The sequence below is a fragment of the Helicoverpa zea genome, chromosome 12 (assembly GCF_022581195.2).
Source record: "Helicoverpa zea isolate HzStark_Cry1AcR chromosome 12, ilHelZeax1.1, whole genome shotgun sequence".
Lineage (NCBI taxonomy): Eukaryota > Metazoa > Arthropoda > Insecta > Lepidoptera > Noctuidae > Helicoverpa > Helicoverpa zea.
The window spans coordinates 10,230,561-10,247,098 of NC_061463.1; the positions used below are offsets into that span (position 1 = coordinate 10,230,561).

At 35.0% G+C, this 16,538-nt stretch overlaps 1 long non-coding RNA gene across 1 annotated transcript; it reads left to right on the top strand.

Annotated features, from left to right (window-relative positions):
• Positions 1–762: 762 nt before the first annotated feature.
• On the top strand, positions 763–1,645 carry LOC124635430. The gene is made up of 2 exons (XR_006985007.1): positions 763–915; positions 1,250–1,645. It is a non-coding gene; the product is annotated as an uncharacterized LOC124635430 (long non-coding RNA).
• Positions 1,646–16,538: the final 14,893 nt, after the last annotated feature.

Below are 16,538 nucleotides of genomic sequence, written 5' to 3' on the forward strand. Positions count from 1 at the left end.
GATAAACTATACTTTGTCCATAAGTCTCGACATTGATTGACCATCAAACCAAGCGTAATAAAAATTGATATATTCCAGTCAGCCATTAAACTAAGTAGCACTGAAGGATGCTGAAGTGAGTTATTAAAACTAATTATAAATCTTATGTCTAATTACCTCGTTTATTCCTGAAGTAAATCTTAACAAACTGGTATGGAGCTACATAAAATTAAGTAAAATCTTCTTCAATTCCCAGTTAAGGGTCAACGCAGTTAAAAGGGTCATAATTTCTATGAGGACGCTTATAGCATATTCATTTTAACGATAAATTTCTAAGAGTAATTTGTTCCTCTAATTTAATGATAGTGGTTTGGTATTTTTGTAATCGAGCCTACGTTTTGGTCCTTACGGTTACGCATAAGATTAAGTTGGTTTTAAGTTTGGTCCTTCGTTTTAAAATGGATATCATGATGAGATAGATAGGTGCCTTTGACTTTTCGCAACTATGTTGACGTATGCTTCTAGCCTAACGCCGTCCCTGGGGCAACCAGATAAAAAGTAGCCTATGTATTTTCCCAGGTTGTAAATTATCTCTGGGACACTTTTCAATGAAATCGGTTTAGTCGTTTTGGCGTGAAGGAGCGACAGACTGACTGAATTACTTTCACATATTTAAGAGGATTAAAACAAACTAAATAAGATACGAGTACTTAAAATATTATAATAACCCTTAAATTGGCAGTGTACTCAACAAAGGACATTAACTTTTTTTAAATCGAATGTAGTACCAATCTTTAAAAAAATACAATTTTTTGTTCTTTTTGGCTTGTCATTATTGTATATTTTGGTAGAAAAAATATTTGAATGTGGTTCCATTGAAAAATAGCAGTCAAATTCAAAATGTCTTCGAAGCGGTCTGGTGTATCCGGGTCACGGGTAAGTTTTTTGTGTTTTTCTAAATTTTTTTGGATGGGACTTGTGGTTATTTGGCTTTTAATTGCATAGGAACATTATAAATAATATCAATCATTCGTAATTTTGTGTGTAAATTATGTAATCGCAATTTTATAAGTTCATAACTGTGTATGTACTCCCTGAATACCGTTGCCAAGTACGTAGTGAAGTCCACAACATAAACTTTGGTATACACGGAGTACATTGCCTATTACTTAGAAATGCAAACTAGCCTTTGTTTGTTGGTTTTTATGTAAAATGACTTCAGTTGTGTTGTGAATTGTATGTCATACAGCATGTTCTTTTTCTTTTTCAGCAGTGCTTGAACCTGAAATGACCTGATTTAGCAGATATGCTTATATCTTTGCACCCGACCCCTTTCAAGACGTCGGCTCTTGAAAGGGGTCCGGTACATGGTGGAATTTGGGTAGGTGAAGGAGAAAATAATTCAGAAACCTACAGCTGAACGGCCGGTGGACAGTGTCAGAAAATGCTGTCGGACATTTTCCAGAAATAGCAGATAAGCAATCACGCTGTAGATTTTGCAAAGATAGAAGAACTAAAGTTTTTTGCGTGAAATGCAATGTGCTCTTGTGTTTTATGGTAGGAGAAAGTAACAAAAGAAATTGCTTCCGCTAATCTCACACGCAATAAATGCATATTATGTAGTTTGATAAGAATTATGATTAATAAAGTGAAGATTTTACTAAAATGTGTTTTATTGATATTTTGGCAACGTACTCCACGTAGTACGAACAGAAGAACCACTATAGTTGGCAACGTACTCCCCGGAGTACATAGATTTTCGCGAAAACTGTAATAGGTAGATTTTTTTTTCGATTTTTTTCAGTCATCTGTCATCGTAATAAACCAGGAAATAACAAAAAATAATTAAATTTTTGTAATAAATTGATTTGCCAATTTAAGGGATAACAATTCCAACCGTTTCTTCGATTAAATACGAGTTGATACCAATATATCCAACTAAAATGATACTAATTTATAAGTTTACGTTTATTAATGTAAATCGTTAAAGTGAACGTTAATGCTTGTGTTTCTGAACGGATTAGATGGGGTCTTAACCTGAGATCGCTGAGAACCAAGCTCCAGTGAATATAATTAAAGTAATGGCTATTAATAAGTATTAGTAAGACGTTTCTTGGTACAATAATGATGCTCATTATTAGAATTAAGCTGTGATTATTACTGATATTTATTTTTGACAAATGAGAGTTTGAGATAGCGGTGTTTCCTTTGTAGCCTCCAACCACCTACAACAAAATGCCACAAAATAAATATTTCTTGTTTGTAATTCTTATATGTATCTACTTAGTTTATATGTAATCGAAATCCAAAAAATTACCCTTCGTGCCAACTATGAAAAAGGTTTGATATTGGCATGATTACGACTTTATTTAACAGTAAGACTTTTTTGTTATTTTTCTATAAGCACCTTCTGTACCCTAAGGTGAAACGGGATCCCGTTATTAAGATTTCGTTGTCTGTTTTTCCCTCTACCAGCTGGCTGTATTTCAGAAAACGTAACTACAAATACTGAAAAATAGATTAAATCAATATATTGGAAGCCGGTTTTCTTACAACAACCGTAGTTTTGATTTGCCCTGTTCTTGAGTGTATTTTAATTTCCCATGTTTGAATAAGGGCTGCCTTTTAAGTTGTGTCGTTTGAAATAAGTATAGACAATCCAATAGTTTATTACTGTTTATTGTTTTTTTAAGAATACTTAGGGATATTTCATGTACTTTTGCATACGTTCAAACAAGTTTTTGAAATATTTATTCCATTCCAAAGTAGGGGTAGTCAAAACGGCCTATTTGCAAACGTCAACAGCTTCTTCAGGTGTGCTGAAAGGTAGACCACGAAGAATTTGCTTAATTTTGGGGAATGTAATAAAATAGTTAGTGCTTAAGTAAGGCCTGTCAGGTGGATAATCCAAAATTTCAACATTTTTGGAATTCGAAAACGTATTTGTTTGGCGGGCGGTGTGCGAACTTACACTGTCATGGTGCAGGATCATTCGACGTCTTGAATTTTTTTTTCTAAATTCGGTGATGACTTGTGGCCAACAAATAGTGGTATACTAGTCAGCGGTAACCGTTTTGCAATATTCTAGTACAATAGTGGCGAGGTGGCCACCCTTTGCCACAAACGAGGCAACCATTTTTTTTTAAAGTGATTCTTGAAGGAATGACTCCGGTCGGTTTTGGCTCGTCTTGGAAGACCCAGACAGTTGACTGCTGCTTGGAATATGGATCGCAAGCATATATCCAAGACTCGTCACCCCTGACTATATCATAGACATGCTTTGACTCTCCTCCGTTAAATCGCTGCGGAGTTTTGGGACACCAACTTACTCGGGCTGTTTGTTGGTCGTCGCTAAGCAAATGGGGTATTCAACGAGAGATCAACTTTTTTACGCCAAGTTCTTCGTGCAGAATTTTTTGGATAGTGGTCCCTGAAATGCCCATGGATGCCTCTATTTCACAGTATGTTACATATCGGTCTGCGAGAATTAGCTGCCGCACGACGTCGATATTATCTTCTGTCATGGCGTTTTTTGGGCGACCTTCACGTGGCTTGTCACTGAGGCTAGAGTGGCCACATTGAAATCCTAAATATTTGCTTTCTACGGTCCTAAGGCATGGTGCTACATTATTAAATACAGAACTAATATCTTCAAAGCACTAAAGTCGCGACAACCCCTTTTAAAAATTCTAGAAAATTATCGCACGCAAATTTTCCTTAGACATTTCCATTTTTACAACCGACCTGCCACGTTTGAATGGACGATACAATAAAACTATTCGACCAATTTAAAAACATTCTTTTGTTTTAAAATTCTAAATTCAGGAAGATAAAAGTGGCATATATATATTTTTTTAATAATCGCGCGAAGTTAGCAAACGACAGAACTTAAAAGGCAGCCTTACGTATAATAAAACTCTTCCTGACTCAAGAACCAAACCGATGACCTCATGAACACTTCACTTAAACGACCACTAAAGTGTATGGTAAATAGTAAATCGATTACATTTTATAAATAAACTTTCAGATGCACTAATTTTACATTGGCTACTTAATGAAATGGCACTCGAAGATCTTTTAAGCTTAACAGAAACTTATAAACATTAGAAGTACTTACTAAAATGAATCCAGATATAAACTTAGGCAACCGTATTATAAATATAAAATGCACAACTACATAATAATTAAAAGCAAAACCGCAACTATAAAATGTCTCGAACCACAAAACGTTTATTAAATTCGCATTCGCAACAGAATGTACGCCCACTTAGAAGAAATTCTCCCAGAACACCAATTTGGCTTTAGACAGAAACATGGTACTATAGAACAGGTGCACAGAATATCAAACACCATAAGCCAAACTATTGAAAACAAGCAGTTTTGTTCAGCAGTTTTCTTGGACATAAGTCAGGCCTTTGACAGGGTTTGGCACATGGGTCTTCTTTACAAAATAAAAAATCAGCTACCACACTCATTCTACTCCATTTTGGCAAGCTACTTAAATAAAAGGTGCTTTGAGGTAAAAGTTCAAAATGAAACATCAGAGCTATATGACATTAGCTCAGGAGTCCCACAGGGCAGTATTTTAGGCCCAGTTCTACACCTCATATTTACTGCTGATATACCAATAAAAGAAGATACTATGATAGCCACGTATGCAGATGATACTGCTATATTATCGGTGAACACCGAGGCTGCATCCGCATCAGCAACGCTACAAAGGCATCTCATAGAAATTGAAGAATGGCTAGGGTTATGGAGAATAAAGGCAAACAACAGTAAATCGGTCCATGTCACCTTCACTCTTAGAAAAGGCGATTGCCCACCAGTTACCCTTAACGGAGAGCAAATACCGCACTCTGACAACGTCAAGTATCTCGGTATGCACTTAGATAGGAGACTGACATGGAAAAGTCACATCTGGACTAAGCGGAAGCAACTGGATACAAAATTCCGAAGCTTGTATTGGTTGGTAGGCAAAAAATCCCAACTGTCTAATGAAAGCAAAATGCTAATCTACAAAGCAATCCTCAAGCCAGTATGGACGTACGGCATCGAACTATGGGGCACAGCATCCAGCAGCAATATTGATATCTTGGAAAGATTCCAAACCAAGAGCATTAGGTGCATGTATAACATACCTAAATGCATCAGCAATAAATATATTTTACGAGATCTAAATCTTAATACGGTGAAACAAGAAATCTCCATCAGAAGTTCCAAGTATCAGACCAAGTTATCGAAACATGTAAATGCCTCAGCTACTAAACTAACAGGCACTGGCAGCGTTCAGCACTCAAGACTGAGGAGAAACAGTGTTCCCTCCCTCAAAAACCGTTTTCCAACATTATAAAGAGTGAAGTCAATGGACCCCTCTTTAAATTAAAGACACACTCAGGCTGAGGTCAAAGAAAATAACAGCTAAATGTGGAAAAACAGATTGCTGTGCTAAGCAGGATTGAGGAAAAAAAAAAAAAAAAAAAAAAAAAAAAAAAATTAAATTCGCATAAACCGTATAAATACCGTACCGTTTTGCGGTATCCCAAATATAGTACTTGAAACAATAATCCGGGCAAACTCCGGGTAGGGTCAGAATCTTACCAACAAAAGTGTGTACGACCTTCGTTATCCCAAAAACCCACACTGCGTAAAATTTCATTTCAATAGGTATCCCGATACCTCATGGCAAATAACTGGAGCCCGGCTTAGAAGCTCGTACACACACGGTAAACTTTTTAGTCGACCAACTTTTTAGTTGGTTCGAGCGCGGAGTACGGAGATGTATTGAAGACGCACGTAACATCACCATCTCCCGAGACTTTTACCAACTATGTTGGGGTCGGCTTCCTGTCTAACAGAATGCAGCTGAGTACCAGTCTTGTATAAGGAGCGACTATCTATCTGACCTCCTCATCCCAGTTACCCGGGCAACCCAATACCCACTTGGTAAGACTGGTGTCAGACTCACTGGCTTCGGATTACCCGTAGCGACTGCCAAGGATGTTTAATGACAGCTGGGACCTACAGTTTAACGTGCCCACCGAAACACATTCATTGGTGTCCAAGATATACTTAGAAAGTATATACAACTTAGAAAAGTTGCTTTGGTACTTGCCTGGAGTCGGATGAAAACTAAAACTTTGATTGAATTCAAGATAAAAAAAATACTGTCGTGCCAATTGTCGGCCGACTGTTTAGTCGGCAGTATGCGGGTAGGCTTAATATGCATTAAGGGTATTCCCGAAATTCTCCAGTAAAAATGTATGGGAACAACCGGCCCGTGACGTATAAGTGGATTACGTGTGTCGTCTCGTTCTCGCGTATAGCTGCGTCCTTTGTTCCAAATCCTGAAATGTCTCTAGGTTTGTGAGAGAAGACAGGGCTTTTTTGAAAATTTTACGACTATTAAAATGGGTATTTTTGTATTATATCAACAAATTATACATTTAAATATTTGTAAGATCCAAGTTTATCTTTTTAGTTGTTTGTTTCACTAGGATAGTTTTTGATTTTTATTGTAAATATGTACTGTAAATATCGATCCAAGTTCACCGACAACATAAACGTCAGTTTTCTTAAAACAAAGGAGAATTTTCACGGTTAATTTTCAACGTAAACAGTTTTAAGACAAACGTTTATGTAGTCGACGAATTTGGACTTAAGTGTGTGTGTGTAATAAAATTGAGGTACAATAGAGATTAGAACTATGATATTCAAATAAATATACTGCATACAATTAAGTGCATCCACATTGAACGGTTGTCAGTTTCAATAGAATATTAAGTGGTTGACGTATCAGCTCAGGAAATGCATCATTTCCTCCTACAAATTGCAGTTTATAAACTTTATGTTTTTATTATCTACACACTGCAGAAATTACGCGTAACTCAATAGGAAATATGTTGCAATAAAAATGAAAAATCTCATTTATACGTCTTGTAAAATCTGTAATTAGTTCTGGTATTTCAATGCAAACAAATTATAGTGTAAAATGCATTACATTATTTTATGGAGCATTGCAATCATAATGTTCGGTACTAAAATAGAGTACATGACTATCTGCGTGTAGCTAAGAGAATTTTACGATTAAATAACACATCTGTGTACAACAGATTTAAATCTTGTGTAACGGAAACCCGGACAGTCATTAGTAGATAGTAAGAATCATGGAGAACAAAATGACTAGCGGAGATGTCATACATAACGCAAAATCTCCTAAGAAAGTAGAAGAAAGAAATGCACCCGCATTTTGGCGCGCTACTTTCTTACGTTCGGGGGACAAGAAACATACCTACTAGCACCGCCCTAAGACATCTTCAATGGAAACCATTCATTATTTTCAAAATAAAGTCACCAATCAATTAAGACTAATCTTTATTGGTTTTAATTTGAAAAAGGAACCCGAACGTTTCGTTAGTTCTAGTAACTGATTACGCCTACCGTGAGTGGCTTGACCTATCTACAAGAAGGCGCCTGACCTACCTTCCTTATGGCATCTCCACTATCTTTCCTTCCTCCGTATTAATAATAAAAGTAATAGTTGTTATGCGTGTAGAACATGTTAATGTGAAATAAATGCATTGAATATTGTATGCAAGTATAAAATTATAATATTCGCATTAAAATGTTATCGTAAAAGCCTTTCGGTACCCATTCGCGCTTATGACTTTTCTTGTCGGTAGAGATTATATATTCATAAAATAGCACTTACCGACATATAAAATAAGTAAATTATTTAGAATTAAATCAGTGTGGACTAAGTCAAGCAAGTCATAATATTTCTCCATGAGTGAACCAATATTTAAATTATGATGAAAGTAATATAATTGTGTAGGTATTTAATATATAATCATTAATAATAGCATAAATGTGGAAATTATCATTTTTGTCCGTCGCTCTTTAAAGCGTAATCTACTGAACCGAATGAAACGAAATTTGGACGTAGTTTCCTCGGGACACGGGGAAAACTGCAGGAATGTTACTGATATATTTTCTGCTAAATTATATATATGTCATCATTTTTTTTTGTAAAACTAGACACATGAAAGAACAGAAATGCAAATAATACATTACCTTTAATCAATGTTTACTATTTCATAAAGACTGAAATAATTTCTATTAGTTTTTAATTACAAACCACCATTATTACGATTTATGTAAATTATCATTTCAAATCCACCACCACCATACCATTACCATACCATTTTAAATATACCGGTATAATAAAAATCACCGGTGTAGTTTTCTTTAGTTTTCAATAAAACAGCTAGGTACAGACAGCTTCAAAAGTAGTTGAATAAATCTAAAATTACGAAACTGCTAAACATCGTTTCGTCAATAACTTACCAGAGCATTCATCTACTTTTTTTGAAGTCTAGGATGTCAGGTAAATATTGTCGTTTGTGTTGTTAACAAATTATGACTCTTTATGTTGTTAATTCTACTCTTGAAAGTTTAGTTCAGCTACTTTTAGAGCTTAATCTTTCAGTCGGCCCATAGTTTGTTTGGGTTCATAAAACAGTATGAAGATGAATGGTAGTACGCACATTACAATGTACAGGTATTTTGTAGGAGTCAAACAGACTGAAAACTTTGATTGTTCTCAACATTTTTTGCCAACCATCGGGAAATGGTTTATCTGCAGTGCGAGTATACTCTTAGGTATCGCTGACTGTACCTGTAAAGTTATATACATTTATTGCTGGAAAATGTGTGTAATTATTGTTTTTCATTAGCAATTTCAATTAACACAGAGTTTTAGTTGTAAAACTAATTAATGCTCAGTCACAATGCACGGACAAACGGTTTTTATGAGGATTTCATATAAATATGTATTGCTGTTACATCCGGTGATTGCTATTGTGGTTTGTAGGTTATGTGGAAATTAGATGAAAAGGTTACGGATATCGTGGTCAAGAAACAGCTTTCGTAGGTCGATCGGTCATAAGGTTAGGTGCGGCTTGTACGTGGATGAATGGCCATCTTGTTATGACCAGTTCCTCTGTGTTTAAGAAGGCATGTTGGTGATTATCCTTTGAATAGGTTTGGCAGTCGTAACGTTTGATTGTTTGGATAGTATTAAGCCAGAAAGCCTCGCAACGAGTACTTCTTATCAAAGAGTATAATGTTGCCCAGGTTTTTGGGTTGAGAAAGTCATATAGACAGCTCGTCCATTAACACTAGAACTCAGCTGACTAGAAACCGACCTCAACATACTTGGGAAAAGGCCAGGCAGATGATGCAGTGTTATGTTGTAGTAATATGACACTTTTATTATTTGCCTAACCTTCCTTCTTTTTAGCCTTGGTACCTACTGTTTGTCATTTTATTTTTTGTCAAAAATCCGTCTCCACTCTCCTCAACAATTCACATCTCCGCGGTAGGAGACAAAGGCTGTGTGATGTAAGCATATTTTTCTGCCGGCACTTCGTTCAGAAATCAATACCTTTCGGCCAGATGAACATTTTGCACTAGCATCATCATTTTTCATAGAACTAAAGATAGAAGGTAGGATTGGGTGCGGTTGAAAATTGTGGAAGAAAGTGTAAGGGTTGTATATTGTTTGTTTTAAATTGTGTTGGTATTTGTAAAGTTAATTTTAAAGAAGAAATAACAATACATTTCGTATCTTTTTGTGAACTTAATAATCTCATTTTTAAATACGGAAAATAAACTTGACTCTTGAGACAAAAATTATCTGATTAAACCACCATTCCTTGCTTATTTATTTCAGTTTTCTTTATTGACTGGTAGAGCTTATATTATAAAGTTTTCTTGTCTAGTATTGTGCGGTCATCCTAAAAGCTTATACAACCAACACAAACCCACAATAATCATAGCACAGCATAACCAATAAGTCTGGAAACCCATCTGAATCCAGTCCTGTTCAAATGAAATTTAAATGGAAAGAGACAGAAAAAGCCCGGGACGACGCCCCGTGTACACTGGGCTGCACAAATTGCGGCAATAGTTGACTTTTTTATAAAATTACTTGAGCCCGACTGTACCTCCGCTGTGCCGAAGTATTGACTTTAAATCCAATATGGCGGCTAATAAAATAAATTATTGGTACTGACTGGCTGCTGTGTTTATTTGAGAGTTTCTTGATGGATTTAAAGGACTTGTGCTATTTTGCAAAACTGTGAGACACTTCTGTCAGAAACATGGATTGGAATTAATCATGCGATACAAAAAAGAAATGGAAAAGAATGGAAAAAGTCTTCAATTTTGAATTTCCTCTGTAGGTATAAAAATACAACATAGCATTTGCAACTACATATTCTTTGAAATTTTATTGTTCACATCAAGTCTTTAACTTAAAGTTATTTTAGAAAACTTTGTTACAAAAAAATTAAACCGACTTCCAAAAACACTATCGCTAACTATCGCTAACACTACGCATCGGCCTAGAAGTCGGTGTCTAATGGATGTCCCTAAGTTAATTTTGCCATCGACTTCTAGGCTGATGTCCCTTAAATTGTTTTTTTTTTGCTTTTTAGTGTTTTTGGAAGTCGGTTTAATTTTTTTGTAAAATAGTTTTTTATTTACAGCTTTTCAGTGATACGAATAGTTGTAACTATCCATATAAGTGGAAAGTTCCATATTCTCTTTTATAGGTCTCTATCATCAGGTCAGCTCCAAACCTTCACTGTTGAATAGAGCTTTCAAGCATAGGTACACCTGAGTGTCAAGTTTTTACCCTATGTATGCCTACAACTTTCGAAGGTTGCCCTCGATTTCTCAGGGTTTCCATCATCAGAACCTGACCTGATGACTATGGGACCAACTGGCAGCTATTCCGCGTCGAACAAAAAAAGAATCACGTAAATCGGTCTATAAACCTCGGAGTAATCGATGTACATACATAGAAAAAAAAAACATACCGGCCGAATTGAGAACCTCCTCCTTTTTGGGAAGTCGGTTAAAAATGGTTTTAAATAGGGATAATTTATCTGGGTGCGCTAGTTAGCTCCAATAGTAGGCGGGCACAGCCGCTGGAAGCCGCTGGAAGAAGCTAGTATTATATTGTATACCAATAATCCTAAGTTAACCACGTGTCTAATTAAAAATAGACATATTATAGGCTTGTTAAGGATTACAAATTAATATTACTTTTTATAGCACCTCGTGTTTACTGTTTATGCCTATGACATGTAACGTAATATTGCATCGATTTGATTACCTTACCTTATTACTGGTTATCTTTACTGCATTATACAATGTTGACAGAAAATCATTAAAAATTGTAAGCAATTGAAAGAATATTGGATTTTGGGGTTCAATAGCTAAAGGGTAATAAACGGGAGTCTATAAGAAGACTGCGCTGACCGTCAGTAGAACTGTAATAGGGCTTTTATAGAAATATCATGTTTTTACAGATGATGTATTTCTGTTGTTGCTATACAGCAGATATGATATAACGATGATACAGCTCTTCTGCATACGATGTGAGAAGGTTTCCAATACCAAGTTTGGTTTGCTAGTCATCAGAGAGCTCACGAAAGAGCAGATAATCTGGATCACTGTCACCGGACTCGGTGAAGGGAAATACTTTTTAATTTTTAAAGTCAAAATCAAAGTCAAAGCTCTTTAATCTATGTACACAGGTAGGTTACTAGGTGTTGTTTTACCGTAACAAAGCATTAGTGGCCACTTCGGTGTTTTATGTTCTGTGTTATATCTAGTTCAATATTGCTAAATAAATGTATGGAATCCTTCATGCATAGTTCGAGTCGTTCTTAGCTGATTTTGCATAGTACTGCAATAATCAGAGAACTTATGTGGCGTATGTTTGTGTTAGCTGATAGTAGTGTCCGATACGTAAGTAAAAAAACTTAGATCTTGTATGAACGCTTGTAACTGAAGAAATATGAATTCTTAACTAGTTTCTTGTTGTAAACCGTGGAATGTTCGATAAATGACGTTACATGGAGTGTTTATGATAATAATGAAGCCCTATGTTGGACTTTATTGAGTTCTAAAAAGACTCGTTATTATTAGGTACATTGTAACTTATTTCATTTATTATCACATTTTATTAGTTGGACAACTACCTACTTAGGTCATTAAGAAAAAAAAAATAGAAACGGTGTTTTTCTGAACCTAGACTTAACGGTTTAGGGTCCTATTAAAAACCCTTAAGTATTACTTAAAATTATAAACACACTATCTACTATCGCTTTTAAAGGGAGAGTTCATATTTAACATGTTCTTATGACCATAATAATTATGAATTTCAAAGGTCAAAGATGTGTGAAAGTTTAGCTCATAATAAACGTGTAATTATTGGTCGAAAACTGCTCGGAGGGCCGATGCAATCGATGCACATGACATTTTGTGTGCTGCACTTTTTTGTAAGAAAAGACGCCGTCTAAATATATTAGGAATTAAATGGCTATGACCTTATAGCAAGTTTGTAAGCTGAGAATAGTAATTTGCTTCTTGAATTTACGTAGGCTGCTTATTAGCAGCGTTTTTGTTTGTATAGTCAAATATATTTGGTGCTCCGAAGTTGGCTTCTAGTAGTCTATAGCCTTCCTCAATAAATGGCCTATCCAACACTGAAATAATTTTTCTAATCGGTAAAGAAGTTCCTGAAATTAGCGTGTTTAAGCAAACATGTAGGTTCTAACGTAGGGTTGTAAGTGTAGTATTGACATTTGAGTAACAAACAAACGGAAAAGACTGTAACGCAGGTATGGATATCTCACATAATATTATTATGTCATATACATTATGCATATTAAGCCAACGGCTGTGAAAAACTAAGCACAAAGGTTAAGTTTACGCTTATAAAATTCTCCCTGCTATACACTACTAAGCTTTTGAAACACAAATTAATACAAAAAGTATAGATATTTGAACTACAAAAGTTGGAAGGCCCGATGGTACAAAGTTCAGTTAGCAGAACCTCTGTTCAAAGTTACAACTTTTATCACGAGCACAATAAAAATTAAAACGCTAGTCTTTAAACTTAGTTTAATATTGTGGCGTACACGCTAAGAGCATTCAACCAACAGAAACCGCCAAGCATAAATCTTTAAGAAAGCGGGGGTCGAAGGAACGCAACAAATAGTGATAGCTCACTCAGACATTTTCGATCATACTATTTTTCAAACATAAGTTTTCTTTCACACTTATTTGTACACTTGATAGTGAGAGAGGACGACCAAAGAAGCGATGGATGGATTGTGTGAAAGTCGATACGGCTAGAAAGAATGTTACTGGTGAGATGACGGCCGATAGAAGAATATGGAAGGAGAAAACATGCTGCGCCGCCGCCGATCACAAATACCTGAAATTAGGATAAAGGCAGGATGATGATGATACTTGAAGCTCACGTTGTACATCCGAGGAAGATTTTTAGCAGGAGATTGAGGAGCAATATCTTCTCCGGTTGGTTCAATGCTTTTAGCATACGATGAAGTTTGACTGTACTTTTTTATTTCTTGTATGACTTTGTTGAATTACTCAAACAATTTAAGCTCTTTGATGTTCGAGTTTGCGACAATGCTGTTCAATTGTTTTATGCTTTAGTTCAGAAATTATTGTGGTTTTTTTTTATAAGTGATCGTTCAGAGGTATTTGCATTTGAAGGTATGGTTTTGCAGTTTTTTTAGGGATGATAGCTAAACTATGATAGAGGAAACTTTGTCAAGGTTTGTTTTTATGAATTTAACTAGGTTTTTGAAAAGTACATACTTATAAGCATTGTGTTTTTTTCATTTACCATAATAATGAGCTCAGAAGAGGCTTAAAAGGCCTATAGTTCGCCTTTGCACATTTGTTGTAACATGTGTGCAAAACGTGTAACAAATAAATAAGTTTTTGAAAAATGTATCTCTGATGACTTATGTAATGAATTTTCTGTGTATATTTTGTTACAAATACATATAGGTATAAATTATAAGAAATAATTAAAGTTGTCAATTTTCAACCTGAACCAAAAAACTTGTTTCTCAAGGTGTATAAAACCACGATTATGGTTAAACTTAATACCCACTGACAGTATCTGGTCACGGTACTTTGTGGCACTATTTATCACCTTTAAATATACCATTTTATTTCTGCAAATTAACATGAAATTAAATACAAAATTAAGGTCTTTTGCAAAAGTAATTTTTGTTAATCGAATGTGTAATTGTTAATATCATGTGATTGTTTTATGGGTCATTTTTTCTTGAAGTTTATTTGCTGGTTTTAAAAGGATTTCATATCCTTATTAAAAGATGACTTCTTTGTCTTACGAGGTTAATTCCGGTATTGCTTTATCAATGTAATATTTTAATTAGTTATGTAAGGGTCAATAATTAAACCTAAAATTTTTGGTAGTAACTTGCGATAAAGTCCATTTGAGCCCAGTTTGAATTTTTAACATCGTAGGTAACTATTTTATATGACTGACCTTGTCCACAGAGCTATTTCATCCAAACAAAGATGAAATAATTGAAAAATGAAGCTAACAGACGCCATTATTATTTTTAAATACACAAAAAAGTACAGAGAGGCCATTTAAATGCCATACCCATAACTTTGGTACAACAAACGAATCCAAAATAGTTACACAAATTATTATTTTCACTAAAGGAATTAACTCTATAATATTACCACACAATGGGCCTTTCAAAATGGTGTACTTGTATATAAAATGCATTTAAGTTCACATAGCCAGTTTAACTTGACCTCCCTAGGTGGCGCTTGTGGTTCATACATAGGAGAAATACAAGGTGATTTTTGTACTGAAATTTTAGTACCGTTATTGGCCAGGGGTCTTGTTAGGCTGGTGATTATAAGCAGTTCGATTAAAATTTGTCTCGTTTAGTGTATGCTAATCGTTCAAACGAATGGTGAATGATTGAATGAGTTGTGTCGGTTAATATGTATTATTATGTATAGACAATTGTGTTGGTGGTTCCGTATGGGCTTTAGGTTTTTTGGACTATTCTCTTGGAGATTTTTCTCTACATTCAGACAATACTGAATGTATATAAAAATCTATTGAATTTCTACCATTAAACTGATGTTTTTTTTTTTACCCGGATGCCTAGAAGAGTTAATTATTATTATTTTGCTATTTTCAGGCTATTGTATGTTGACGTAAATAATAATAAATAAAAACGTTGAATAAAGAAGAAAACTAAAATGAAAAAATCTGTTCAAAGTAGATAAAAATGACTTATTATTTTTACTTAAAAAACTTTAGTTCTAACTTGATATGTAGCATTGACAAATAGCTTTAAATGTAACCCTAATAGGTTAGTAATGGCCACCGATAGACTCGGCCAGCAACCGAGAGGTCACAGGTTCAGATCCCACCTAGTTGAACTATCGATTTGAACCCAAGTAACTTTAATATGTATGTAAATAAATACAGATATGTGGAGATAAATAACGATTGCTAACAGTAATGGCCATTTTTATTGCTTACAAATATGAGAAGGTGATAAAAGACTTGTTCTTTTTGTGATTTATGAAAAATCGTTTATTCGGATGTATAGGAATGTCTGAACTTTTTGAATTTTATAATATTAACTAGCTTTCGCCCGCGGTTTCACCCGCGTCCCGTAGCCGGATGGTGACAAAAACTCCAAATCCTAAAACCTTCTCTTGGGTCTAAGTTACCTCTCCTCTAATTTTCAGCCAAATCGGTCAAGCCGTTTTCATATTATGTCGTGACAACGGAAAGCGGGTTTCATATTGGTCATTACGTCTCTACGTACGTTTTCTGGATTTTAATGGATTTCATACCGGCCAGATACCTGATCGATGCGCACTTTCATGCATCTTCATATAAGCTCATCGACTTAAAAGTTATCGGGCTATGTAACACATAATTATCTAACCCCAGAATTTAATTAAAACAACACAGAAGGAACCCAAAATAATTTGCAAGGCACTAACTATTAGAATTCTGGACTGTCAACTGGAATTTTTGCGTCTTCTTCCACGAACTGACTGTGACTGGACTAGACAAAAATATTTAAATGACACACGACTCCTATTTGAATAACTTTAAAAATACAATGCTACCTGGAAAATAGTCTGAATTTAAGTGACTAATTGTACATGAATTATGCTAAGTGAAGATGGGGTTTCCATGTTTAACTAGGACAAGGTTTAGGGCTGTCACTTACTGAAAGAATAAAATGTCTGTCAGTAAAACAATTGAACATCTAAGTACTAAATAGATAGTTGGAAATGGATTGAGCAGAACATGTGTCAGGTTCTTTTGTGTAACTAAATCATTGAAGTATTTTTGAATTCATATCACTGAAGGTACAATATTCAGAAGCCAGAACTTACAAAGAAATTGTTTTTTTAAGCCCGGTTAAGCAGTCAAAAACCTCCTAGGTTGAACTGTGAAATGTCTTACAAAGAAATAAGTATTAGTAGAATAATTTCCTAAAAATATTCCTTCAAAAAAACTGCGTAAAAGCACCTAAACACTCCTAGGCTTATTTAACCATAAAATGTATACAAAATTCATCTACGCTTCACATTATAATACCGTCGTATATTTCCCAAGAGTGGTTGTGTCGCGGACTATAAAGAAATATCAC